Source organism: Equus caballus, chromosome 22 (genome assembly GCF_041296265.1).
Source record: "Equus caballus isolate H_3958 breed thoroughbred chromosome 22, TB-T2T, whole genome shotgun sequence".
Lineage (NCBI taxonomy): Eukaryota > Metazoa > Chordata > Mammalia > Perissodactyla > Equidae > Equus > Equus caballus.
The window spans coordinates 7,021,429-7,048,281 of NC_091705.1; the positions used below are offsets into that span (position 1 = coordinate 7,021,429).

At 44.1% G+C, this 26,853-nt stretch overlaps 1 protein-coding gene across 3 annotated transcripts in view; it reads right to left on the reverse strand.

The window, feature by feature from the left end:
• The window catches only part of DTD1 (D-aminoacyl-tRNA deacylase 1), a 183,052-nt gene that overhangs the window by 77,813 nt on the left and 78,386 nt on the right, over window positions 1-26,853 (reverse strand). The window contains exons 5-6 of one of the 3 annotated variants that reach the window (XR_011431077.1): window positions 20,076-20,174; window positions 15,225-19,180 (exon numbers count right to left, since the gene is read on the reverse strand). The exons of 1 other annotated variant lie outside the window; for it this stretch is intronic. The gene's annotated coding sequence lies outside the window, so the exon portion shown is untranslated. Of the gene's footprint in view, window positions 1-15,224; window positions 19,181-20,075; window positions 20,175-26,853 lie in introns of those variants that run through there. One more of the 3 variants, XR_011431076.1, reaches the window with a different exon arrangement.

A 26,853-nucleotide genomic window follows, 5' to 3' on the forward strand; every position in this document is an offset into this window, starting at 1 on the left:
TGTCTGGGCTGATGCTGGACCTATAGCTTCCTACTGAACAATCACAGATGGTTTGACATGATGCAAACACACGGTCGTCTGCTCCCAAGGGGACAGCCAGCCTTGTAGACAGGACACAGGCTGCTACAAAGTTTGTTGACACTAAGAATTATCTTACCCTTCCTTTAAATGCCAAATAGAAAACCCCAGATGAAGCAGTCAGTATGCTGCATATGCAAGCCATTCTGGATTGGCTTTATGATGACAGGGATGTTCATCCACTTGATATGCCCCTCACCCAGGTCATGAAAAATGCTGTGATTAAGGGGCCCCTTTACACAGGCCCCATGTAACCTCACTGCTGCAAAACCAGGAACAGTTTGATAAGTCATGTCAGATCTGCTGTCCCAGCTTTCCCTTATGGGTCTTAAAGATGCTAAAAAAATGAGAGTGATTCACAAGAGAATGAGGAAAGACAAAGAGGACGGCCATGGGGCTCTCCCAACAGGGTGAAAATCTTCAAATGGTTATTAAGGAATGGGTGAATAAACTGGGCACTGATAGGGTTGACACAAAGATCTTAATGTAATGTTATTGAAGGTTGGACTGACTGATGGAAGTGCCCAGTGGTCTTCCAACATTGAAGGGCCCTAAATAAATCTGCTCTAATATTATATGTCAACTACACTTCAATTTCAAAAACTTAACACAAAATAAAATAAATCTGCTCTAACTCACTAGAGTTTAGGGAAATTTTAAAATCCAGAACGCAAAGATGACAATGAGAAGCCTGACCCCTAATCAGAGGGGGTGATTGTATGATGGATAAATCAGGATAAAAACTGATGAAGGAGCCATGGTCTCCTGACCTAACCCTTGGCTGGGGACCCAAAGTCATGCACATGTGTGGGTAAAATGGCCAGGGAGTGAAGAGGAAATGTTTCTGGAGCTCCTTGACATGGAAGCCCAATGCGCTATGATTCCAAAACCTGCTGGTGAGGTCCTGAAAGCGGCTATACTTAGATTGGGAGGATATGGGGATACAATGGTGGTTGGGATTAAGATAAAATTTTGAATGAGAATTGGAATGTTTGGACAAACTTTATGCAAACCAGAGGCATCTCCCTTACCCGAATGCATTGTTAGGACGCATATTATGTCTGACTGGGAAACACATTCCCTACCTAGTTCTGTTAATTTGAAACAACACAGAATACCTGATAGACAAAAAGAAATTACCACCTTAATTAACGACATGTTAGAAGTACCAGCAAATGCTTGTGTAATAGCCCTGAGCAGCCTGTGAAAGGGCAGATGGCTCATGGAAACTAACAGTAGCTTATCAAGGCCTGAATAAAATAGTACCAGCTACAGCATCAGCAGTCCCGGATATAGTTTTGACAGTGCAAAACATACCAACTATCGGAGACTGGTATTCAGTGACTGATCTTGCAAATGCATTTTCTCAATACTAAACTCAAGAGTCAACTGTGGCTTGCCTTCACATGAAAGGATCCCAATTTACATTTACTGTGTTGCCACAGAGTTATTTGAATTTACCAGTTTACTGTTCTGATCTAGTGGGAAGGATCTGTACTTAATGCAGGTCCTGAGTGTGATAATACTCTACACTGGTGATATATAATATCAGAAACTGAAGAGCAGCTAGGACTGAATTAAATGCAGTGGTCACACACATGACTAAGGGAGGCTGGCTGATAAACCCAGCAAACATTCAAGGGCCCAACCAAACAGTAAAATTCTCAGGAATAACTTGAACAGAAGCTACATGTGATATTCTACAGGCAGTTAAAGGGAAATTGCTGTCCTGGCCTACCCTTGGAACTCAGCAAGAAGCACGGTACCTGGGCAGACTGCTCAGATTTGGAGGACACATATCCCACCTCTGGGAATATTGCTACCTCCTACAATAAAACAACTCACAAAAGTGTTATGTTTAAACGGGAACCTGAGAAACATCAGGCTACGTCTGAAGTGTAAAAAGCAGTGGCTCATTTAATGCCAATGGGCTCCAGAATCCACACTCAGCTATGATTTTACACTTACACAGACTAGAGCTTATGGCAAAAGCCTGTAATTGCCCCCAAGCAGCAATCTCAGGAATCGTGGAGCAGAAAATTTCTAGACATGGTGGTATGGAATATGCCATTTGAGAGACAATTATTGGTTTGCTATTGGGTATTAATAATCGCCCCTGTGATTAAAGCAGATAAAATAATCTTGAAATCTGAAAAACCCATAATGTCTTAGGTAATGTCAGAGAAACACTCTAGTAAGGATGGCAGTTCCCGGAAGAGTGCCATACTAAAATGGAAATAGTTTATACAGGAATACGCCACCACTGGAGGAACACAAAGAGTTACTCGTATTTATGAACAGGTAGCCTGTTCTCCCCTAGGGCCAACTCTGGGACCACCTAAAGAGCTGCCAGATCCTTTGAGCACGTCGGCAATGCCCTATAAAAACTCCCAACTGACCAAGGGCTTCTTGGTTTACAGATGGTATTCCAAGACGGATGGTCAGCACTCTGTTTGGAAAGCTATCACACTACAACTAACTGATGGAAAAACTGAGTAAAGAAGGTTAAGAATAAAACAGGGGCCGGCTCCATGGCCGAGTGGTTAAGTTTGCGCGCTCCACTGCGGCACCCCAGGGTTCGGATCCTGGGCGCGGACATGGCACCACTCATCAGGCCACGTTGAGGCGGTGTCCCACATCCCCAAACTAGAAGGACCTGAAAGTAAGATATACAACTGTGTACAGGCGGGGTTTGGGGAAATAAAGCAGGAAAAAAAAAAAAGGTTGGCAACAGTTGTTAGCCCAGGTGCCAATCCTTAAAAAAAAATAAAAAATAAAAAAAAATAAAACAGCTCAGTGGCCTAAACTGCATACTGTTTTCCTTACAATGATAGAAAAATTAGACAACAATAACAGCACTGAAATTTGGATATATACAGATTCGTGGGCAGTAGTAGCCAATGGTTTGCCACATGGTCAAGCAGATGGACAGTGGAAAACTGGGTTATTCAAGGGATGCCCGTATGGGGCATGAACATATGGAAGCCACTATGGGAATTTAAGGGGCTTAATGGACATGTTAATGCCCATCAGAGGAACCCTCTTCTAGGATCAGACGGTAATTGAAACCAACAAGTGGATATACTGATGTACTCACTTGGGATAGCCACCTGGCTCCATGAAATGAATGAGGGAGGTACAGCATACAGAGATGGGCTGATTGTCAACACATTCCTTGCATTCTCTGAGGCACAAAATGCCAGCAAAGACTGTCCCTGTCTGTCAACAAGAAAGAGACTGCAGACAGCTATGGGGCAAATTCCCTAGGGGAAATTCCTGCATGCAGCTGGCAAATAGACAACACAGACTGCTGCCTGTAGATCCATGAGGCTATAAATAGGTCCTGACATGCACAGACACTTACTCTGGACTGGGTTTTGCATACTAGGTGGTAGATGCTAATGCTGAAAACACTATTAAAGGACTAAAACAAAAGATATTGTATGCATTTGGACTACCAGGTTACATTTCCTCAAACCAAGAAGCATACTTTACAGCACATAGCGTCCAACAACGGGCAAAGAAATACCACACCAAATGGGCACATATCATGCCACGTATCACCCTCAGAGTAGCAGCCTGATGAAGAATTAGAAGGGGCAACTGAAACATCTGTTGTCAAAATAGGAGGAGATAAACACGTTTCCACAAATCTACTCTCTCAGTGGACCAACTATACTTCTTTTTAAAACTTTTAGTGATTGCCCTAGAGCTTGAAATATGCATTTTTAACTAATCTAAGTCCACCTTCAAATAACACTACAGTATTAACACCTGTAGTGCAGGTCCCATATAACAGCATTCCCAAATCCTCTCTCCCATGTCTTGTGACATTACTGTCATTCATTTCACTTATCCTTATGCTATCATCACCCAGTACATCATTACTATTATTGGTTTAAACAAACAGTGAACTTTTGGATCAATTAAAAAGAAGAAAAATAAGAAAATCTATTCCACCTTAATTTATTCCTTCTCTGATACTCTTCCTTTCTTTATGGAGATCCAATTTCTGATGTATATCATTTTCCTTCTGCCTGAAAAACTTCTTTTAACATTTCTTGCAAGACAGATCTGCTGGCAATGAATTCTCTCAATTTTTGTTTGTCTGAGAAAATCTTTATTTCTCCTTTATGTTTAAAGGGTAACTTCACTAAATGTAGAATTCTAAATTAGTGGATTTTTCTTTCAATACTTGAAATATTTTCTTCTACTCTCTTGTTGCTTGCATGGCTTCTGATAAGAAGCCCACTCTAATTCCTCTCTAGGTAATGATGTTTCATTTCCATATTGAAAACCTTCCAGCAAAAACACCTTCCTCCAAAAACAGAGATGCTCTTTATGGATGCCATAAAATTTCCAATGAGGTAAATCTGAATGGTATATACAATCCAGGCAAATTAACGTGGCTCAAGTAGATGACATCTTGTCGAAAAGTGTCTGTGAAGGGTCTCACCTGATTTTCGCATTTTAATGCTTAAAATAATTCCACATCTTGTCAGAAAACCAGACCGTAAATGAATCTTATTGCTTATAAGATGTCCCAAATGCCAACAGACAGCTCAGCATGCCCAGCTGGCGTCTGGCCCAGAGATAACAGACTCCCATCCCCGTCAGGAGGCTCCTGCACAAGGGTGTGGGCTCAGCACTCAGGACCACTTAACTCTTGGTTAACTCAAACAAATAACTACCAATCACTCACCAGGCCTAAAATAATCACGGGGATAAAGAGTAGAGAAGGCTTACTTCTTGCAGCTGGTTGTCAACTTTACAGAAAGACTGGTTAAAAGCTATTATGAGCCGAATAAACTTGACATACATTCTACGGTGGTCTTACGGATAAGGAGCCACCTGGAAGACTTTTATGATATAGAAAATTGTCTTTGTGATAAGATAAACTCACTAATTTAGGGAAGCGTTTTAAGATGACATCGCCAAAGTTTAAGCCATCATCACTCTGAACTGGATTCACTTTGTACATCGACCTCCTGAAGCATGGACTCCCGTCAGTTCAGGGCCCCTTGTGAAAGACAGCTGTCTCTGACTGCCGTAGAGAGTAGGTGTGCAACTGTTTTGCTGTTTCCCCTTGGGCAGAGACACTGAGGCCTTGGTCACATAGCCTGTCAAGAATTGACACTGCAGGAGTGGGCAGCCAGTGTTCTACTCAGGACCCACACTCCAGAGGCAGCGATGCCAGGGGCTTCATTACCCACACCTTGTCAACAGGCCATGCTATGGCAAAAGAATGTCAGAAGTGGGTGTCCAGTAGAAAATTAGTTATTTGTTAATCTGCATAACAGGTATTAGAAATGGGTTCTCCCCAGAGAAATTAATGGTATTCAATGAAACATGAACTGGCTACGACATCTGAGACAAACTCCCCAACCCTGCATAAACTGAGTATAAAAATCTACCTAGGTCTATAGCCTCTACGCCTGGGAAAGGCACCCAAGGTTTAATTCCTGGGCAATGCTATGTACACTGATCCTGGATCAGGACCCTAACGCAGACCCTACAGGTACCAGTTCCTGCCTCTTGGTCTAGAAGATGGAGCATCTGCTTGAGCACTGGGGCTTTAGAAAGCTAACAGAATAGGCTATAGGAGTGCCCGTTGTTAATGCTTCTCTCTTTAATAAACTCTGTAGAGCGGAATCTGGTCTGATACTCGTTTCCATCACATCTGGCAGGGAGGTTGGGGGAGGGGGAAATAAGTAACCCTCACCCAGCCCACACATTCTGGCATTGACTATTACCTACCAAAAAGGATGGGAGAGTTGTGGATGGTGACCAGGTTCATTAGGTCAGCTCTCAACAGCAGTTTATGTATTCTTCCTCCCGTCAATCAGACAGGTCAGAGTTACACATAAATCATATCAGAGAGGGTGATTATTTGAAGTCTCATTTTTAATATCTGTTCTTCAAGAATAGTAACTCAAGTTCCAGAAGCCTTCCAATATTAAAGACAGCAGCGGCCAATATAATCACCACCGCAGTGGAGACACGTGTCATGCAGACCCCAGACTATAATCAGACAGGAGAGAACAAGGTTCGGGTGAGGACTTTCCTGTGCCTTAGAACAGAACCTCACTCCACACCGTGAATAAAGAGGCGCCCCGTGCTTTCCATACTCGTGACTGCCCAACAGCACTACTCACAAGTATCATCCCCATAGCAACTGTTGTCAGGCCAACAGGCCTTTTCAGATGCAACCAAAGAAAATGTAAATCAAGAAACACTTTCACCACTCAAAAGTATGGTCTCAGGAAAATCAGAAATAAGGCCCTGGGTCACTCAGGAACTTGGATAAGGATGTGGCTCATTAGGTGGCTAACTCTGATAGCAAATTTGACATTTCTTTAGTATTCAAAGAGTACCCATGACATAAAGCCTGAGTTCTCGCCAGCTTTCCATTCCACTCATAAGCCAACTTATGGATGGTTAGGTCAAATGCAGAGAAAAGAGTTCTCCAGAAAGCCAAGGGACAGGACAGTGAGGAGAAAACCTGTGTCTGGAAGAGATGACTGATTCCAAGCCAAAATACACTGAAAAGAAATGAAATCCATTCTCTAAGGGAACCTGGGGTGAGCAGGGGAGAAAGGGGGTGCTGACTTGGGACAGGCATGGGGAGGTGGAGATAGAAAATGAATATGGGAGCAAAGAAGTAAAATGTTATCTTCCTGGATAAGATAAACAGTTCACCAGGACAACTTCATCTCAACGTCAATCACTTAGATAATACGTATTTTAAACCCTAAAAGTTTATTTCTGACATAGTTTTCAGACCTCTTCTTTCAGAAGAGATCACAGTTACAATATGGCCTCACCTGTAATCAAGTTTCAAAATACAAATTTCTTGAAATGTATTATAATGAGTTTCTAGAAAACGGCAAGTGTCAGAACTCAAGACATACTATATCTCCAGTAAGATGTGGGGAAAGCAGGCAGTGGGTTAACCTAGAAACGTAAGTTCCAGAGAAAGAACAACTTCCAGACAGTAATCTGAATTACCAGTGGAAGTGTTAGCAGCCCATCCCTCACCTGGAAACCTCTTAAAATCAGCTCTCGTTCCTCCCATTGGATGACGGGGCTTGGTACGCCTGCAGACGGCCTGCTGAGAGGTAGCTCCAGGCCCTCTCAAGGTGCCCTTCGACCCAAGGCTGCCCACGTCAGAATCCTCCAGGACACAAGCAGCTGTCAGCTCCTTCTCGAGTCTGCTGTCCTGTCTGGCCCTGCCGTGTACCTCTCAGTTTCAAATTCTTTTCTGAGCCTTTCTTTTATATTTCCGCTCATAAGGCTCTCGTATCGCCTCAAAAATCTCAGGAAAACCTGCCTTTATAATTTATTCCACAAGAATCAGAGCATCAAGGAGTGCAGTGTTGTAGAAACAAGCCCTTCTCTTTCTTCTTACCAAGCAGATTTTAAGAAGATCACGTACATGTGTCCAGTAAGGAGAGTTGACATTTTAAAAAAAAAAGAAAAGCAACTCCATTTCTGAGTTACTGCTTAAGACATTGGTTGAGTAGATGCTCCTGAATTTTGACTTTGTTTGTAGATGTGTTTAGCTAACAGTTTGATAAAGTCAAGGAAAGAGAGGAAAATAAGAGGGAGTTTTGGGTCTAGTTCTCATCTGACCCAGCCTCCCAGTTCTCTGCCTTCTCTATCAGTAAAATCGAAGCAGGCCGCCTTTGAGATGTGGGGACAATTGAACAAAACAGAACCTGTGGAAGTTCTGAATGCTTTGGAAAGTAAAACGTCTTCAGAAAGCAGTATTTGCAGGACACCTAAGGCCTGGGGCGCTGAGCTAAGGATGGGCCTCCTGAAAAGCATTCCCTGGGGCAGATTTCCACCACAGGAGACACCAGCACTGCGTGGGTATTTGAGGCATGTTAGCCAGTTTCAGCCACTCTCCCCAAATCGCCTGGGTCCAGTATTCTGAAACAACAGAAATCAGCTCCAGAACAAAAACAAATAAGCAAAAACAATAACATAAACTAGGCACAACTCTTCACTGAAATGTTCCCTAAGTAATTCGGAGCTGCACGGAGACAGCCCGGATTCTTCAGCAACAGGTTCAAAAGTCAGGGCTCCAGTTCACCAAAAACGGGACACATCGTCATCTCTTTAATGGAAAAAGTTGTGTGTGTTTTCTTTAGGTTTACAGAAGCAGCATACTGAAACCCCAAACCATGTAAATGTGCTTGGGCTAAGAGTTGAAAAGCTCTGGCACTCAGACAGAGAAAACAAAAACCCCCAAATAAGGAAAATATTTACTTGATCATAAAGTTTACGTGTAAGAGAAATTTTAAGTAGTACATTATTTATGGCTGTGATTAACTACTTTGTCACCTGAATAAAATAATGTACACAAAATGCCTGTTTCTTTTCCTTTTTTGGAGAGGGGAGAGGCAGTTAGTAAGAATAAAGTGAGAAATGTCTGGAAAGTAGGAGCTAGGAGTTGAGTAAACGGTATTCCCGTCTCCTTCCCATCTCTGACCTTTTGGGGCCTGAGAGGGAATTATCTGAAGGGCCAACAAGTATTTGTCCGGTGCACACAAGCATCAGACACTAGGCTGGGATCCAGAGGTCTGTCAATCACTGACCTCTAAGTGAACCAGCAGCAGAAGCCGAGAACAGACAGGACCAAAATGCCATCCTAATAGCCAGCGGCAGTCAGCAAAGGCGCACAGGACATCCCAGCCATCAAGACTCTGAGGATAAACCAATCACGCTGGGAATAAGCACCCTGTGCTTTTGCTCTCTGCTCCTGCCTGTTTTGCAGCTGAGCAGGACCTTCAGATTTCGGGTGGGCAGAGAAATGAGGGATGAAACACAAAACAGTCAATTTCCCAATTTATTGGCTACAGCACAGGTGGAGAAAACAGCTTCTTGCAGGGGAGGCTGCTTGGGTTTCTGCTTGAATTGCTTGGCAGTTTATTCCACATGGCCCAGCTACTCCCCACCTCCTCCCCAGTACCTCCATGCAATTTCTTTGGGCAATTAGGAATCAACTGACTTCTTTTTTAGGTGAGGTATACTCCAGATAAACAAAATTCCTCTTTCCATTTTTTAATCTTTCAAATTGGCAAAGATTCACATTGATATGCTGAGCCCAATGCTTGGGAAGAGGCACTTGTGAACTCTGCCAGTTAAAAGTTACCTCTGAAGACATCATGGAACGGGGCTCCTGATAAAAAGCATCAAAACCTTGAACGTGTCTGTGTTCTTTGCCCCAGCAGTTACAGGACTGGGAATTTATGCCAAGAATCAACCTGGGTTACAGAGCAAGATTTAGGACACACTGGACTTCAGGGCAGCACCAGTCCTAAGAGAAAAAGTTAGGATGTAACTTTAGTGACTTAGGTAAAGACACTATGATACATCTCATGGCAGAATAGAAGGCTCCCATGAAAACTGAGATTGGAAAAGATTATTTGAAGAGATGCAAAAATGTCCATGATATTATAAGTAGAAAAATTAGGTTATAAAACAGCACAGTGTGATCCCACTTTGTAAATAAACACATAAGTATAGAGGGGTATATACGCTATACATGGGCGTAGAAAAACAGTACTACATAGAAAAAAGACCAAAAGCATTTTGGTACTATGGACCAGGATAGAATTAAAGGTGACTTCATTTTCTTTCTTGTAAAAATAAGATTAACTGTTATCACTGATTTAAAAAGAACAATGTTCGAATAAAACGCCTCCACCATGCACTCAGCAAGGATGGAGCCGTCCTCCGTTCTGTCTAGAGAGGCCCCTCTGCAACTCCCCAGAACGTGATTCACCATACAGCCCTGCACTCAGTGAGCATCGTGTTGGTCTTTAAGCTCATGATGGGACGACAGGATGGATTTTACCAACTGGAAGGGATGTTTGGGATGGTGTGGCCGCCAGCCCTAAAGACTACCCAGTGAGTGATTCTTGCCTCCTGGTGTTTGTGACATCGTGTAGTCACAATGAACAGGGCTGATGTGTACAACCGACAGGATATTACAGAAATGACAGTGTGCCTTCACAGACTAAGTCTCTGGGGGAAACCAGCTGTCACACTGTGAGGACATTTGAGCAGACCTGTGGCAAAGTCCATGTGGCAAGAAACTGAGGCCTGCTGCCAACAGCCAGCACCAGCTTGCCAGCCCTGAGGGCCCCGCAGGAAGGAGTCCTCTGCCTGTGCTGCCCTGCCGACACTGTGACTCTACCTTCACACAGAGCCCTGGCCAGGCCCACTTAGCTAAACAGCCCAAATGCCTGACCCACAGAAACTGTGTGAAAAATGTTTACTGTCACATTGAGTGGCTAAGTTTGGGAGTAATTTGTTACCCAGATAACTGGCTGGCACTAGACAACTCACAGAGGTGGTCTGACTTACAGCACCCACGTGACCCCTGCAGAACTCATTTTGTAGGGGCTGGGGCTCGGGCTGGGGCTCAGGCTCGGGCTCTTCACCAGCTCAGCTGTGGGTGGAGGCCGGGAGGTCTCTGCACAGGCACACACGCTGCTCTGCCAGGAGCTCCACTGGGAGCAGAGGCGGGGACATATTTCTGTCACCAAGGTCTAGGGCTCCTCCAGTGACACCCGGGAGGCCAACTCACTTCCAATACTGCGTGGTGAACACTCTTTAACTGCGGCAGTGAAAAAGGCGCATCAACTCCCCCAGAGGAGAGAGCATCAGACCCTGTCAACCGAGAGTACTCTGAATCACTCTGGGCATCACAGATGCCACATGTGGCCCCAAATTTCAGGCGAACCCACAAAACGATAACTGTCCACAAAGTACCACTTGAAATTGTGCATACTGCCCAACAATTCCTCTGATGCACTTTTAAGCTCATTTGGACTTTCTGATATTTTCTCCTGAGGTCCTCTACAAACAAAATTATTTTTAACTCTCAATATGACGACCATATTTTAAGTGACTTGGGTTAACTGCCCTCCCGATGTAACTGCTACAAGCAGCTTGTAATTTAAACAGCATTTTTTCTATTCCCCATTCTACCTTTTTTTCTTTTTTAAATCATAAACTTTTGGTAATTATCTCAGGGTTATCAGTTACTTTAAACGCTGCAAACAACCACTGGAAATCAAGACAATCTAGCCTTCCAAGTCAATAAAATTATTATTGCTCAAAACATTTCAATTGCAAGCCTTTCCGTGTATATCATCAAATCAAGTTAGTAAATTGGAAAAAAATCACCAAAGTAGGAGAGAAGTACCTCTGATATAAATCTACATGGAGAAAATAGAAATTTAGCAATGCAAATACAGGAAAATATGTAAACCTAAGAAATTTAACTTTGTAATTTAAGAAGTTAGGTATCTCCTCCCTTTTATTACCAATATTTTTGAAAAAGGGATCTAAAATGGTATCAGAATAGAATAAATATAACAAATTTTTAAATTGTAAATTCTAAACAGAAAAATATCTCAATATAGGGTTTTATTTCATTTTGGATACATTTTTTATGGAGAAAAAATAATCAGATAAATGTTGCCAAAGTGGTTTAGCAAGACACTTGGCTGAAAAATACTCAAGTCCGACTTAGCCATCAAACTAGTTCGATAATCATTGGTAGAAAGTCTTCTGTGCTTGTTTCCTCAGGCATAAACTAGAAATACCATTTCTCCTAGGCTGTAAAAGTGAGGCTTTTAGCGTCAATTCAGATGTGACACAGGCTTTAAAGAGTTAAAGCTCTTTCGAAGATGACTGAGTGACAGTATTTCAAACAAACCACACTTTTACTTTTCTAATCAACTAGTACAAACATTATTCTATAAAGGTCAGGAATCATAAACTTGACAAAAATAATTTTCATCACACTAGACCTTTCCCCTTATAAGAGTAGGAATCTGCTAAGAATTAAATCCCTCCCACCCCTCCCCCAGTAACATGTAAAAGTGAGTAACGATCACAAAAGAAATATGATTCAAGGATATGCTCTACCACGTGCTCTAATTTGTAGCATTTTCCCCACCAGTAAAGGTTTTACATTTTATTAACTGCAAAGAGCTTAGATGAGTACAAAATAACAAAAACAAAGATCTCAAATGGTTTAAGACATCACATAAAAACAAAAGTCAGGGCCCGGCCCCGTGGCGAGTGGTTAAGTTCACACGCTCGGCTTCGGTGGCCCAGGGTTTCGCCAGTTCGGATCCTGGCACAGACCTAGCACACCACTTATAGGGCCATGCTGAGGTGGCATCCCACATAGCAGAACTGGAAGGACAGCCAACTAGAATATACAACTACGTACTGGGGGGCTTAGGAGAGAAAGAAAAAAAGAAGAAGATTGGCAACAGATGTTAGCTCAGGTGCCAATCTTAAAAAAAAAAGAAAGTCACACTAACATCTAAGAAAATCTCAGAATGTCAACCTAAGACTTGAATATACTGGATAGATTAAACAGCCTGGCTGTCAATTAACACTCACAGATAATCATAACATCATGGAAACCAGGTGGCACTTCACCAATAAGCTACTTGCTATGTACAAATGATATCTGGTCACTTGTAAACTCTTTTGGCAATTCATGAATTAGACAAACAATTACTGAGTGCTTGGTATGCACCAGATGAGCGACAGGCTTAGTGCTTGCAATGGCAAGAAGAACAAGGCAGAACTCAGCTGGATGACAGAACATGTTCACTTTTCGGCTCAGAAACGAGACTTCTGCACCTAGGAAGTCTGATCACGAGTTGAACAGCATCTGTCTGGTTCACTGTAACAAACATTTTCTGTACAATCATAATGGTACAGCCTCAAATCAGCTAATGTATCAATTAACTAGAAAGAAATGTGCTAGCCTACAGGATTCCTCATGACCACTTCTGCTGATGGCATGTTAACTTACTCGGTGTCTGCTTCAAGTTTACCAAATGGAGTTCCCCCATCTATTCAAATTTCTAAAAAGGCAGAGATGATTCAAACAGTATAAAAGAATAAATAACCCTTAAAACAATCTTTTCATCCTTAGAGACTTTTTCTGAATCTAAAATTCTTCAAGGGGCCTGCCCCATGGCCGAGTGGTTAAGTTCGCCCACTCTGCTTCGGCAGCCCAGGGTTTTGCCGGTTCGAATCCTGGGCGAGGACATGGCATTGCTCATCAAGCCATGCTGAGGCGGTGTCCCACATGCCACAACTAGAAGGACCCACAACTAAAAATACACAACTATGTACCAGGGGGCTTTGGGGAGCAAAAGGGAAAAATGAAATCTTTAAAAATAAATAAATAGGGGCCGGCCTGGTGGTGCAGCGGTTAAGTGAGCACATTCTGCTTTGTCAGCCTGGGGTTCCCGGTTTGGATCCCAGGTGCGGACATGGCACTGCTTGGTAAGCCATGCTGTGGTAGGTGTCCCACATATAAAGTAGAGGAAGATGGGCACAGATGTAAGCACAGGGCCGGCCTTCCTCAGCAAAAAGAGGAGGATTGGCAGCAGTTAGCTCAGGGCTAATCTTCCTCAAAAATAAATAAATAAATAAATAAAAATAAAATTCTTCAAAATATTGTTACAATATTATTTTACAAACATTGTTACAGGATAGCAATTTAGGAAGTATACTTTGGCCCAAACATGGAAGTGTATCTTTTTTTTTGAAAGTTAGTATTGATAAACTTTTCTATGAATGCCCAAATTCAAAGAACCAAAAATAACCACTGGATTATTTAGCTACGACATATGAATCAAGCTCACGTCCAAGTCTGAAGACAGTTCAGTGTAAAGGCCTTAACTTGTTCATAAGCTCTCTCTAAACAGGTTGAAAATTTTCTTTTTAATTTTGTTTACCTTACAACAATGGCAACTTGGCTTTTGCATTCTTAAAAGCCATCCTGCAAGGTGGTGTGACACTGGGATTGCTCTTGAACGTCCTACTGACTGTAACTGGAGAGGTTTCTGGATGCTGCCCCTCACTTTTCAAGTCTGTGTTTCCTTCCCTCAAACCTCTTCTCCAGGGGCCCACCCGGTGGTGCAGCAGTTAAGTGTCCACATTCCACTTCGGCGGCCCGGGGTTCGCCGGTTCAGATCCTGGGTGCAGACATGGCACTGCTTGGCAAAAGCCATGCTGTGGCAGGCGTCCCACATATAAAGTAGAGGAAGATGGGCATGGATGTTAGCTCAGGGCCAGTCTTCCTCAGCAAAAAGAGGAGGATTGGCAGTAGTTAGCTCAGGGCTAATCTTCCTCAAAAAAAAACCTCTTCTCCAGCAAAGCTCACCCCAGCAACCTCATTATCTCTCTCCAGCACCAGGTCTGGAAAGGGCCAATGGGTTGCTCTGCTCCCATGGCCCGCAGCTCTTTTTTGAAAAAATGTAGATATAAATGTCCTGCAAGTCATCAGAAATTAAATAAGCAAACACAGTCATGCCAAAATATTCCTTTTAAAACATCTGTTATAATGACAACCAATTAAAGTGATGACAAAGCCTATAAAAAGTAAAACAGATGACCACGTTGGTGCTGTTTTTAATGCCTCATGCAATGAATAGCAGAGGAATAAGTTATCCAGTTTACTCTGGCTTTGGCCTCTCAGTTATGAAGTCAAAACTTTAAAAGTAGCATAACTCAGAGTGAATCAGCCAGAAATAAGAAGCTATGCTGCACTGATTGAGATGGGATAGAGGCCTTGAGAAATAATGAACAGGAGGTCCCTTACTGGGGAGGGATAGTCATTCGTTCATCATGGGGATCAATTAAAACCTCTGCATGACCCCAGATTCTTTACAACTGCAAAGTTTTAAACATTTTTTCATTGAAATGTTCTCAATTAAAGAAGCCACGAAAGTAAGAGAACAAAATTTAAACTGTAGTAGACCAAGGTCTCAAAATGAAATAAACACTAGAGAATGAGAAAGGAGCTCCTCAGTCTAAGCATGCCACGTGAAGGGGCAGCCTCTCCCTTTCCACCTTCCTTTATTCTAGGAAGCAACAGAGGCACACATACTCTGCAGATTTAAGCATATTTACACAGTGGATACTGTTTCAAAGAATGCTAACTAAAGAAAAGGCAAAGCAACTCTCAGGTCCCATTTCCATGAGGCTGTCAACCACAGCTCCGCTAGAATCTGCACAGTTGGTTCATATCATAAGCATTAGAAGAAATGATGCAAAATAATTAATTATGAATGCCACCAGAACTCAAGACTTACATTTTTCTATCAGTAGATAATACTGATGCTGACAACGTCAGTGTTTTCACTGTCCTGATGGACAGAAACCTTAGGAAGTTGCACTCCACTGGCTTCTTTGTTCTTCTGCTTGGTTAAATTTGAGTGAACCTCTTGTGAACCAATAAAGAACAAGAAGATGGGAGAAATAGGAACACCATGTTCTCATGCAGCAACACAAAGTTTCTTTATCCTGAGTAATGACTTTCTTTAGAACTATAATCAAAAAGTAAATATTTGTCGACTGCCTACTCTGTGCACTGTGATGGGTGCTGTGGGGGGATTTTTAAATTCTGGTTCTCTCCTAAAAAAGAATTCGTAATTTAATTGCAGAACAAGGGATAAGCTCTTGAGAAGTCAAATGGAAATGACTTAATTACACTTCAAGGCAATGAAAGTGCTAACAAACGGCTGTACACATGAGCAGAAGACACAGACAAGGCAGACCCGCAATAAACGCCAAAGTGAAAGACACTGTCCTGCTGGAAAGGGGACAGCAGGAAGAAGGTGCACTAATTTGCAGCCACGTAGGTGAAAGAGTCTTGGGGACAAGAAAACAAGTGTGTGCTTTCGCTGGCGATTCCCACAGGGAAGCAGTGGGAGACAGGCCTGCAGATACACAGACCTGTGCAGGGCTGAAGTTTGATCTTTACCCTAAGGGAAGTGGAGCCAGCAAAGACTTTTGGAGGGGACTGCTGTGATCAAAGGGTTTGAGAAATATTAAGCATACCCTGGTATGCAAGGCACAGAAACCCTTGGCACGCAGACGTGTTGAGGGCAATTAGGGTAATTCCAGTTTGAGGTTAGAGAAGGCCTCAGGTTCAGCAATGATACAAGATATGGAAATGGAATGATGAGTCATCCGCACATGAAAAGGCTGGGGTGGGAGGTGAGTGCCAGGACACAGGAAAGCGCAGACAGGCCGAGCACAGCGAGTGCTCAGTGATAGTTAGCCACTGATGCTGTTTTCATTATTACCAAGATGTTGATGAACAGACCTTGGTTACAGATGAGAAACAGGAGGCCAAAGGAGAGGGGCCGGTCCCAAGAGTCTGAGCCAACAACAGATCCTGAATATAACAGGGCAAAGAGGAACGCAGCAGAGGAAATGCCAAGACTGACTGACTTTCAAGCAGAAGTATCTGGCCTCCAGTGAAATGCAGGTCCAAAGTGCAGAGGGAGTCGCTGGTGTGGGGGAGGTGGGCAGCACCAAGGACAGACCCTTGACCAGCAAGAGATGACTCTGCCCACAAACGTCTGACTCCAGAGCTGTAGTTTCCATGCTGTGTGACCGAGGGCTCATCAGAAGCAGCCTCAGAGACACCCCTTCCCAGACGTAGCTCTGAGCCGTCTGTCACCTCACTATCGCCCAGTCCTCATGTCACACAGCAGCTCATTTTGATGTTATATCGGTTTGGGGGATATAATCATATGTCTACAAAGGGGTCCCCTGCGAGGAAAGTTTGAAAACAAGTGCTCTGTGGAATATCTTCGCTAACTGCTGACGAGGAGGCCGAGCTGCCCCAGGTGAGCCGTGCCTCTCAGACACTCCTGTTCTGGAGGGAGACTCCTGCGCCTCCAAGGTGTTCGTTAGCCAGAAGTAAGGGAAACGAACATCTGAAAACAAGGAGCCACAGCTGCAAAAATGTTCAATTCAATAATATTAAAGCTGAAAAGAAACCATTCTGATGACCGCACATTCAGCTATAAAAAGGAGAAGCAGAAAAATCTGGAAAAGGGCAAGTAGAACTATATAAGTCTCCTCACAAAATAGTGAGCAGTTCAAAGGAGACTGTGGTGAGTATAAAAATGAGACCTCTGGAGCTCACTTCACTCAGCAATCGCATCGCGCCTCCACACAGAAGGGCACCAACCCAGTCACACCTCAGAATAACTACTGGACAGCTCAATTTCTCTGCCACTGACAGTCGGAGCAATGGCTGCCATAGGTGCTCTTTTGGGCCACAGTTGGGATGGGGCTTTGCTGACAGGTGTGGGTCACAATGACTTTATCTGACAAGGGGGAACTACAAACGATGCCAGTGTCCCAGTGCCCAGTCCCCGGCTTCCTCACCTCTAAACAATGCAGAATTCGGCTGTCATTCTTCACAGCTTACCTTTTCACTCCAGAATCCTCACCCAAAATATAACTGCCTGCTCTTTTTTAGAGCTGTTAGGAATTGATCTCGCTGTTGACAATTTGTGTATTTAATATACACTGGCACCCCATAAACAGAAATTCAAGAAAATTCAAAACACAAAACGGCTTATCAAAATATATCCTACAATCAGGTAGCACTCAGCACTCATTTCTATAGCAATATCTCAATATGCGTTAAGTTTCAAAACATAATTCAAAAATTAATAAAAACTTGTACTACAGACATCTGATATCTTAAAAAAATATAAACACAAAGGCAGCCAGCCTGGTGGTGCAGCAGTTAAGTTCACACATTCCGCTTCGGCAGCGCAGGGTTCGCCAGTTTGGATCCCGGATGCAGACCTATGTACTGCTTGTCAAGCCATGCTGTGGCAGGCATCCTACATATAAAATAGAGGCAAATTGGCATGTATATTAGCTCAGGGCCAGTCTTCCTCAGCAAAAAAAGAGGAGGACGGGCAGCAGATGTTAGCTCAGGGCTAACCTTCCTCAAAAAATAATAATAATAAAAAATAAACACATGGACAAACATATGTTGCTCTGTTCAACAGGATTACAAGAACCAAACACAGACATTTGTAACACCTTCAGGAAGCTATGTTAAAAGTGAAGCTTCTTGTTTTACTATGAAAAAAGAATTGGCAGTCTCAGACTACATTGATTAACTGTACCCGTGTGCAGGTATTTTAGTGAGTTGCCCGGGGCATCTTTGTACCTGTAAGCTCGGGATATACAAAGAAGTCCAGCCTGAGGTACGTATTATTCAATCCCCACATAGCCAACGAAGGCCTTCTGCAGGTTGAGGACTGTGCCAGGGGCCAGAGACGAGGCAGCAAAGAAAGACCCCCTCCAAAAGCAGAGGCACGGGCAGCCACATCTCCGTGGGGAAAAAGGACAAGGCACTCGGATCAAAGGGCACAGACCCCAGGGAGTGCTGTAGGCTTTCTGTGGAGCCGTCAGCAGTCGGACCCCATAGTTCAGCAAAATCGATGTAGGTAAGCAATGACAAGTGACTGGCATTGTTAACACAGAAGATGGTGCTCACTTTATGTAAGGTAGATAGATCTATGTCACAATTGCTGAGGATGACCTAAACACGTGGCAGGGCAAAGAACTAACGCCCTCATTTGATGGACAAATGTTTAATAAGACACCTACTATGTGCCAGGCAGGATCTCACCTTCAAGTGACAGGTACATTCTCAAGTGCCATCGTTTCAAATGAACTGATAAGAAGGCATCTGTCAGCAGAGCAAAGCTACATTCCATTCACCAAACCTCCTCTCATTCCGTTCTGAAACCTCCTTCTGCCTGGCCCATCAGCGATCCTTCAGGTGTGGGAAGGCTCATCAGGGATCCTGGGACAGCCGCGGGCGGTCTCCTGTCTGGGAGGAGCTGAGCTATCTCTGAACACTGAAACCCCTTGCCCTTTCTGGAACCTGCTACTGATGAGAAGCAGGCCCTGATCTGATGGGTACCAGCTGCTGAGAACAAAACACCCGAGGTAATCATGCTGCAGAGTTGCTGCTTCAATGAGACGCAACTCCCTCTGACGGGCTAGGTGCACTTCAAGGAAACCAGAGGTCTGGTTTTCCTTTAAAAGTAAAACTGGACGGACCTCATTGGCATCCCCACCACACCAGCCCTCCTTCATTTCCACATCCACTTAGCGTTCTCTCACACCTGCTAGAAGTCGGGGAGCTTAAGCAATCACAAGTGCCTCACACTGCCAAGCTCAGCCGGAATCCAGGTGCTGTTGCTGCTTTGGCCACCTGGGGCTGTTTAAAGGGACATCAGCAAAAAAAAAAAAAAAGTTAAAATTAAAAAAAGGAACACTGGTGTCCTTCCCTGCCTCTCCCACAATCCACACTTGGAAATTCAGTACAAATGTCTTGTTTCCTTCAACTCTGGATTTCATTTATAGGGGTTGGAAACTAATGTGCTTTTTGGCTCACGTAATGAGAAAAATCCTTTGATTAAACACACACACCCTAATTCATGTTTTTAGGCAAACAAAAGTATTTTCCATGTTGTTTTAAAAGAAAATTAAGTAGACAAAGTGCAGTCACTAAAGTATATCAAACTCTGCTAAAGGATGACAGAAAGTGGGAAGAAAACTGTACCAAGAAGATGGTAGAAGCAAACTAAAACTCAAATGTAGGGGGAAGAGACCAATTTTTCTTACAGAAGAATTCCAAATAATTAAGGTTGCCAGATTTAACAAAATACAGGACACCCAGTTAAATGCGAAGTTCAGATATTGCAAGGGACATACATAAACTAAAAAATTATTCACTGTTTATCTAAAAATCAAAGTCATCCGGGTGCCCTGCAACCCTACAAATAATACACGTAGATATTTCCACCTCCAGGAGGTGGAGTTTAATCTTCCCCAAACCTCTTCGAGGCGGACTGTGCTTAGAGATTCACTTCTAAGAACAGAGCTGAGACAGGGAAAAACAGCAACTCTGCAGTGGAGACCCAGTCAACACTGCCTTAACCAGGCAATCAAGGTTCACATCACATGGATGTTGCACGGATCTCACACACCCCAGAGGTGATGAGATGAGAAGGGCATTTCACCTCTGTGGTGCTGTTCCCAAAACCCAGAGCCCCAGTCTAATCCCAAAACACAGGAGACAAACCCAGATTTGGGAGCATTCTACAGGGTACCTGGTCAGTATTCCTCAAGACTGTCAAGACCACGAAAAACAAGGAAAGACTGAGAAACCGTCAGACAACGAAATGCAAAGTGGTGCCCTGGACTGGATCCTGGAACAGAAAGAAGACATGAATGGAAAAACTGGTGAAATCCAAATAAATTCTGGAGATTAGTTAATAGTAATATACTAATGTCAGTTTCTAATTTTGACAAATGTGCCAGCAAAATGTAAGATGGTAACAACAGATATGCTGGATAGGGGGAGTATTCGGGAACTCTGCACTCTTGGAAACATTTCTGTAAATCTAAAATTACTCCAAAATAAAAGTCTACTTTAAAAAAATCATATTTAAAGGAATGAGAGGACATGAGAGAACTACTTCAAAATTCTCCAGCAAAACATAAGGAAGGAGTTTATAAAACAAGTATAATAAAGTGTCAGTAATTGTAATAAAAAAAAGTTTTTAAAATAAGGATTTCTTTAGAAAAGGACATGAGCAAATGGCAGAAGACGATGACCAGAAACTTCACACTGAGAATCTTTCAGGTCTCACCAACCACATTACTTTCTGTGCACGTAGGTCCTTCACAGGGTGACTAACCACTCCAGTTTGCTGGGACCATCCTGGTTTTAGCACAGAAAGTTCCACATCCCAGAGAACCTCTCAGTTGTGGGCAAACCTGGTCCTCTCGATCTGTCTCTCCTGTGTGTGTGGCTGTCTCATAAGCACACACACGTGTGCACACACTGAGATTCTTGAGTTAAAGACACAAAAAGTTGGGTACAACCCCAGAATCCAGGTAACTAATTCACTTTTACAGAAAACACTAGAATGAACCACCCTCCCTCCTCTCTGCCATCCACTATGTATTTATGCCCAAAATCAAGCCCAGAAAGAAAGGAATTCTTTGCCATAGTCTACAAAGTGCCCCTTGGCACAAGTCCCTCCACAGCCTCGGATATATTTCTAGAACATCCCAAGAGTTTTGGGAAAGGCCACCCAGAGGAAGTGTGGCTTACTGTGCACACCTGAACAGTGAGACCTGGGCTCTTTCAGGCCTGGCATGAATCAGAATGAGCATGAACCATCTGTAATAGAGAACAGCAGGCCAGCCCCCACTATTGCACCAGACATCTGAAGACGGGAAACAGACGCTCCCAGCGTACAGTCTGAGGCACATCGCACACCTGCGTTTGGAAACCTGAGTTTGAGTAAACTGAAAGCATTTATCCACAGGTGCCATGTCAGGAGTCCAGTGATGAGCTCCTCTGTAAGGAAGGAAAGAACACTGGTGGCATAGCAATGGCCATGCCTCATTTATAATCAAAACAGCAGCAGCCCCATTGATTGAGTAATTATTATGTGCCAGGCACATAACCGGCTGTGACCCAGGAGAAGAAGTCAGGTTGTAGGTGGGGACACAGGGACTTTGAAAAGAAAACAAAATTATGTTCAAAGGATTTCTATAACTCAATTTACACATTTTCAAAAATATAACATGAAGCCTGAGGCAGTGTCCTAGAACACAGGAGACCAAAGAGACATGACAAATGCAACGTGGGATCCTGGATTGGATCTTGGAACAGAAAAAGGACATTACTGGGAAAACTGGAGAAATTCAAATAAGGGTTGAAGACGATTAATGGTACTGTACCAATGTTAATTTCTGACTTTTGATAATTGTGTTATGTTCATGTAAGATGTTAACATTAGGGGAAGCTAGCTGAAGCATGTACAGAAACTTATTACTATTTCTGCAACTTTTCTTTCAAAATAAAAAGTTTAAAAAGATACATTTTGCAAGTAATATGCAAGAGATTATGAAAACAAACCCTGTAGACCAGATGCATTCTTTGGTAAAGATATTTCAAAAGTATTGAAAAGACTATGAAAACTGACTTTATTTCATTTTTTAAATTTCAGACTACAAAGTAACCCTTGCAAAGCAAAGGCTACAAAGGCTGGGTGCTTTACCAAACATTAGAGACTGCTGCTCTCCAGGACAGAGGTCCCAAATGCTGAGGACACTGCACTTTGTTATCAGAGCTCCTTGTCACGTTTTTAACTCAGGGGCACCATTCAAATGGAATGTGTGTAACCAAGTTGGGTAAGCCAGGATCTTCCTGGAACTCAATGTGTTATTGGTGGCCCAGGGCCTAAACGAGGGGATAGCGGTACCCCCTGGAGTCCTGGCTCTGGACACAGTCAGGAAGGAGTCTTCAGCCTGTATCCGCCTGTTGTGTGTAATGTCGCGTGTGGGAAGGCAGAAGGATACCATGTGCCAGGCATTACGTGAGGCCCTTCCACTGAAGCACCCTGCACAGAAGGACCACTTTTGTTTTACAAACCAACAGGGGTCACCAGAAAAGCTGAATGGCCTTTGGGCAGAACCACTGATACTCCCTGAGCCCGAGGTGAATGCAGGTCTGACTGCCACCAGCAATCCGCCTCTTGACAGGGGCCTAACGATGGCTTCCCAAACGTGAACTGGGTCATTGGGGCGGTCAGTGGAGGCTTGTAGGGCAGGCTAGAGAGTTAAGCAGGCGCCCTGCCAGTACAGGTCTTCTGAGGACGGTGCTGAGGAGATGCCAGGGCCTCTATTAAAGCCGTGGAAGTCAGGAAGGGACACACCAGGCATGACTGCCAAACCCCCAACAGGACCAGCCTCCCTCTTAGCAGTGGTCTCCAAACTCAGTGATCAGCTACCCCATCGGTAAAAACACATAGGGCACATACCCCCAATAATGCATATTCACATACTTACAAATTATGTACATCTTCTGTGGTACTCACAAGCTAGCCCTAAAAATAGACATTTTACACAATGAGAAAAATGCATGGGAAGCATATTTACTTCCCATGCTCCCAATGTCATTTTTTGCCCATAGCCCACTCTGGAGGCCACTGGCTTAAGTCTCTAGCCCCTGCAGCCTGTGTGCCCGAGTCTCCCTTAGGGAGGAGGAGGTAGAGGCAGGTGGGATTTGAGGCAACTGGGCACTCCCACCCAGCTCCAGATGCCCTGGGGAGGGCGAGGCCTGCAGGGCCTCTAAATAAACCACCACCACCAGCTCTTGGATCACACACCTGCCTCCCGCCACAGTGCACTCCACACCTTTACCAGAGTTGCAGATTGAAAACGCAAACTGAGCATGTCATTTCCCCGCTTAAAATCCTTCCAGGGCTCCCCAAGACTTTGAAGATAAAATATGAAGTACTTAAAACAGTGTCCAGAGTCTGTACCAAAATCCTGAGCCAAATCAACTCCACCCAATCACAGCTGCCCCCAGGCATACAGACCAGTTGCAGATTCAGGACCAAGCTGTGGCAGCAGCCTCCAAGAGGGCCCCAGTAATCCTTGCCTCCTGTGATCCATGTCTTTATGTAGTCCCCACCCCTTCACAGTGGACAGGATTGGCCTGTGAAGCAAATAGGACCCTGTGAAATGACAGCGTGAGCTTCGGAGGCTCGGTCACAGAAGATGTTGCAGCTTCTATGCTGCTCTCTCTCAGATCACTTACTCTGGGGAAGCCCGCAGCTTGTTGTGAGGACATTCAAACAGACCCAGGAGAGGCATCATGAAAGGAACTGAGATCTCCTGCCAACAGCTGGTTCAACGTACCAGCCATGTGACTGAGCTGCTTTAGAAGCAGACTTTCCAGCCCCAGTTGAGCCTTCAGATGACTGTGACCCTGGGCTGATATCTTGAGTGCAACCCCACGAAAGACCCTGAGCCAGAACCTCCCAGCTAAACTGCTCCTGAATTCCTGATGCTCAGAAACAATGTGAGGTAATAAATATTATTTTAAACCACTAAGTTTTCAGGTATTTTGTTACCCAGCAATAAATAATTAATATGCTACTCTCTCTCCGTCCACGTCTTTGAAAAAGCTTGTCCCTCACCTTGGAACATCCAATGTCCTTCTCACTTACCCATACATCTATCCCTTCTCTCTCTCTCTCCATCTCTCTCTCTCATACACACACACATACACATAACAGTAGTGCACACTGCCATAGCACCCTGGACATGCCTCTCTTAGAGAAACTCTTTAAACTGGCTAGAATTATCTGTGCCTCTCTCCGGGGACACTGGGAGCAACTTGTGCGTGGAGGTGGTCTGCAAGGACACCTTCAGCCAGACCAAGTTGCTGGAGAAGCACATGCTCACCACCACCCCCAGCTCTCTAAGGCCAATCTACAGCGTATCCACTAGCCCGAGGTCTTCGCCAACAAGAATGCACTGCTCACCCACATCCACGAAGCCCACACCAACCAGAAACACAAATGCCCTGTGTGCCCTGGGCAGCTCTCCTCAGCTGAGGGCATCTACTCCTACCTGGACAGCCACCAGCAGCCTGACTCCAACAACCACAGTGTCAGTCTTGACCCCACGCTGGGCAGCGTGGCCTCCATGAGCAGTGCCATGCCAGATTCCAGCATGGCTCCACCACAGAGTCCACCTTGAAGCCACAGTGGGGCCAGATGAAGATGCAGAATGAAAGACAGGGCTGGGGGTCAGCCCTGTGGCCAAGTGGTTAAGTTTGCGTGCTCTGCTTCAGTGGCCCGGGGCTTTGCCAGTTCAGATCCTGGGTGTGGACATGGCACCACTCGTCAGGCCATGCTGAGGCATGCGTCCCATATAGCACAACCAGAGGCACTCATAACTAGAATATATAACTATGTACTGGGGGGCTTTTGGCGGAGGGGGAGAGAGAGAGAGAGAGAGAGAGAACGACAGGACTGGTCTAAGGTGTCTACAGCTGTCTTTATTGCTCTAAGCAGGACTTCAACAGCCTGGCCATGCCAGGCACCCAGCCTTAACACAGGAGATGCTCAAAGAATACTGAATCAACGAAAGGTTTTGAGGGAGGGAGGAAGGGAGGAAGGAAGGATGGACGGACAAATGGATAGGGAGGAGGGAAGCAGGTGGGAGAAAGGGAGCAGATCTAGACTCCTGCACTGCAAAGGGTAAGAGCCTCACCAGCTCACCCAAGGGTGCCAGTACTGCAATAGCCTTGGCAAGAGCAGGAGATGGCTTCCTATAAACCTCATAGTCAATACTAAATTTCACCTACAAAGAAATCTCAAGAAGCCATTTTCTGAGTCTGGTCCCCAGGCTGGTCTCTTTTCCAGCACTGTATCAGTACAGAATCTGAGCCCTGCTGTAGAACATCCCATTACAGGGGACACCACAAGAAACGGCATGGAGCTGAGCCCCAGATACCAATGTTCAATCAGAAAGCACGAGCACGAGAGGCATTAACAGGGTCAGTGCCCCCTTCACCGGAACACCTTCAAGATCTGCAAGTAAGAAGAACACTTTCTCATGCTGGGAGGTGGATCCACCAGTGTTCACTGTCTTATGCCTTCTTATTTGTCTTAAATAATTCACAATGAACTCTTTTTAACTGGAGACGAAGATATAGAAAATGAGCTCTGCTCACAGAGGCAATTCTGTTCTGAAGTTTTTTTTAAAAAACAAGTATTTTTATTTACTAAATTAAACGTACAATCCATTTTCATAGGGGTATAGATCAAAGGTACTTAGCCAACTGTTGCAAAGATACTATTTACAAACCTTTATCTCCCAAACTGGATCATGAAAACAAGACTTCTTCAAGAGGTCAGCCCTCTGAAGACCTTGTCAAAGGAAAAGCCATTCCCCAGAGGGGTTAGCAATGGCCCTCTGACCTGAGTCAGATGACAAAGGACCAGGGAACTGAGAGGACAAGACCCCTGGGAACAGCCAGACAAGGCGTCCCTGCCCGAGGCACGGCCCTCCTCTAGCCCTGGACCTGTACTCCCGTTCCCAGTACAAGGACAGCAGTAAAAATGACTTGGAAATAGTCATAAAAGGAAAGTTAATTTATCAGTAATTTAGCCTCCCTGAGCCACAAGAGAATTATCTGAAGCAGCTGTATCCCTTCAACAATGTGTAAAGAAAGAAGTGACCAGATGGCTGTTTTATATCTGTTTGAAAGAAAAAGAGAACCAAGGGGGGGAGGTAATCTGACTTCTCTTCTATTCTTATCTAATTTGAAATCTGTTCATATAGGTCAGCCTCATTCTTTTTAACTGGTGCACAGTATTCCCCACTATGGATGAGATATAATTTGTCTAACCTTTCCTCTACTGATCAGCACTTTGGCTATTTCCATAATGCTGTATCAAGCACCCTTGTACCAATATCCTCGTGCACATGTGCACAGACTTCTGAAGGCAAGGTTCAGAGAAGTGAGACTGCTCAGTTATGTTTGGTTCTAATTTTGATCAATATTGCCAAATGCCTTCTAAAAAGGCTGCACCAGCTTGCCCCCACCAACAGTGTATCACAGTGCCCATTTTCTTGTACTATCATCAATTGATAACATCAATTTTTAATTTTTATCAATCTAAACAGACAAAACAATGGGATCTTATAATTTGCATTTCCTGCATCATCAGTGACATTGAGCATCTTTTCAAACCTTAGTCACCACTTTTATATTCTGGGAATTGCCTGACAATAGCCTTTTCCTAGCTTCCTATGGGTTTTTGGCCTTTTTAAAACTGGTTTGTAGGTGCTCTTTACAGATATCAAGTATTATTTATTTGTAAAAAAAAAAAAAGGGGGGGGCCAGCCCCATGGCCGAGGGGTTAAGTTCGTGCGCTCCGCTTCAGCGGCCGAGGGTTTCGCCAGTTCGGATCCTGGGCGTGGACATGCCACCACTCATCAAGTCCTGCTGAGGCGGCATCCCACATGCCACAACTAGAAGAACCCACAACTAAAAATATACAACTATGTACC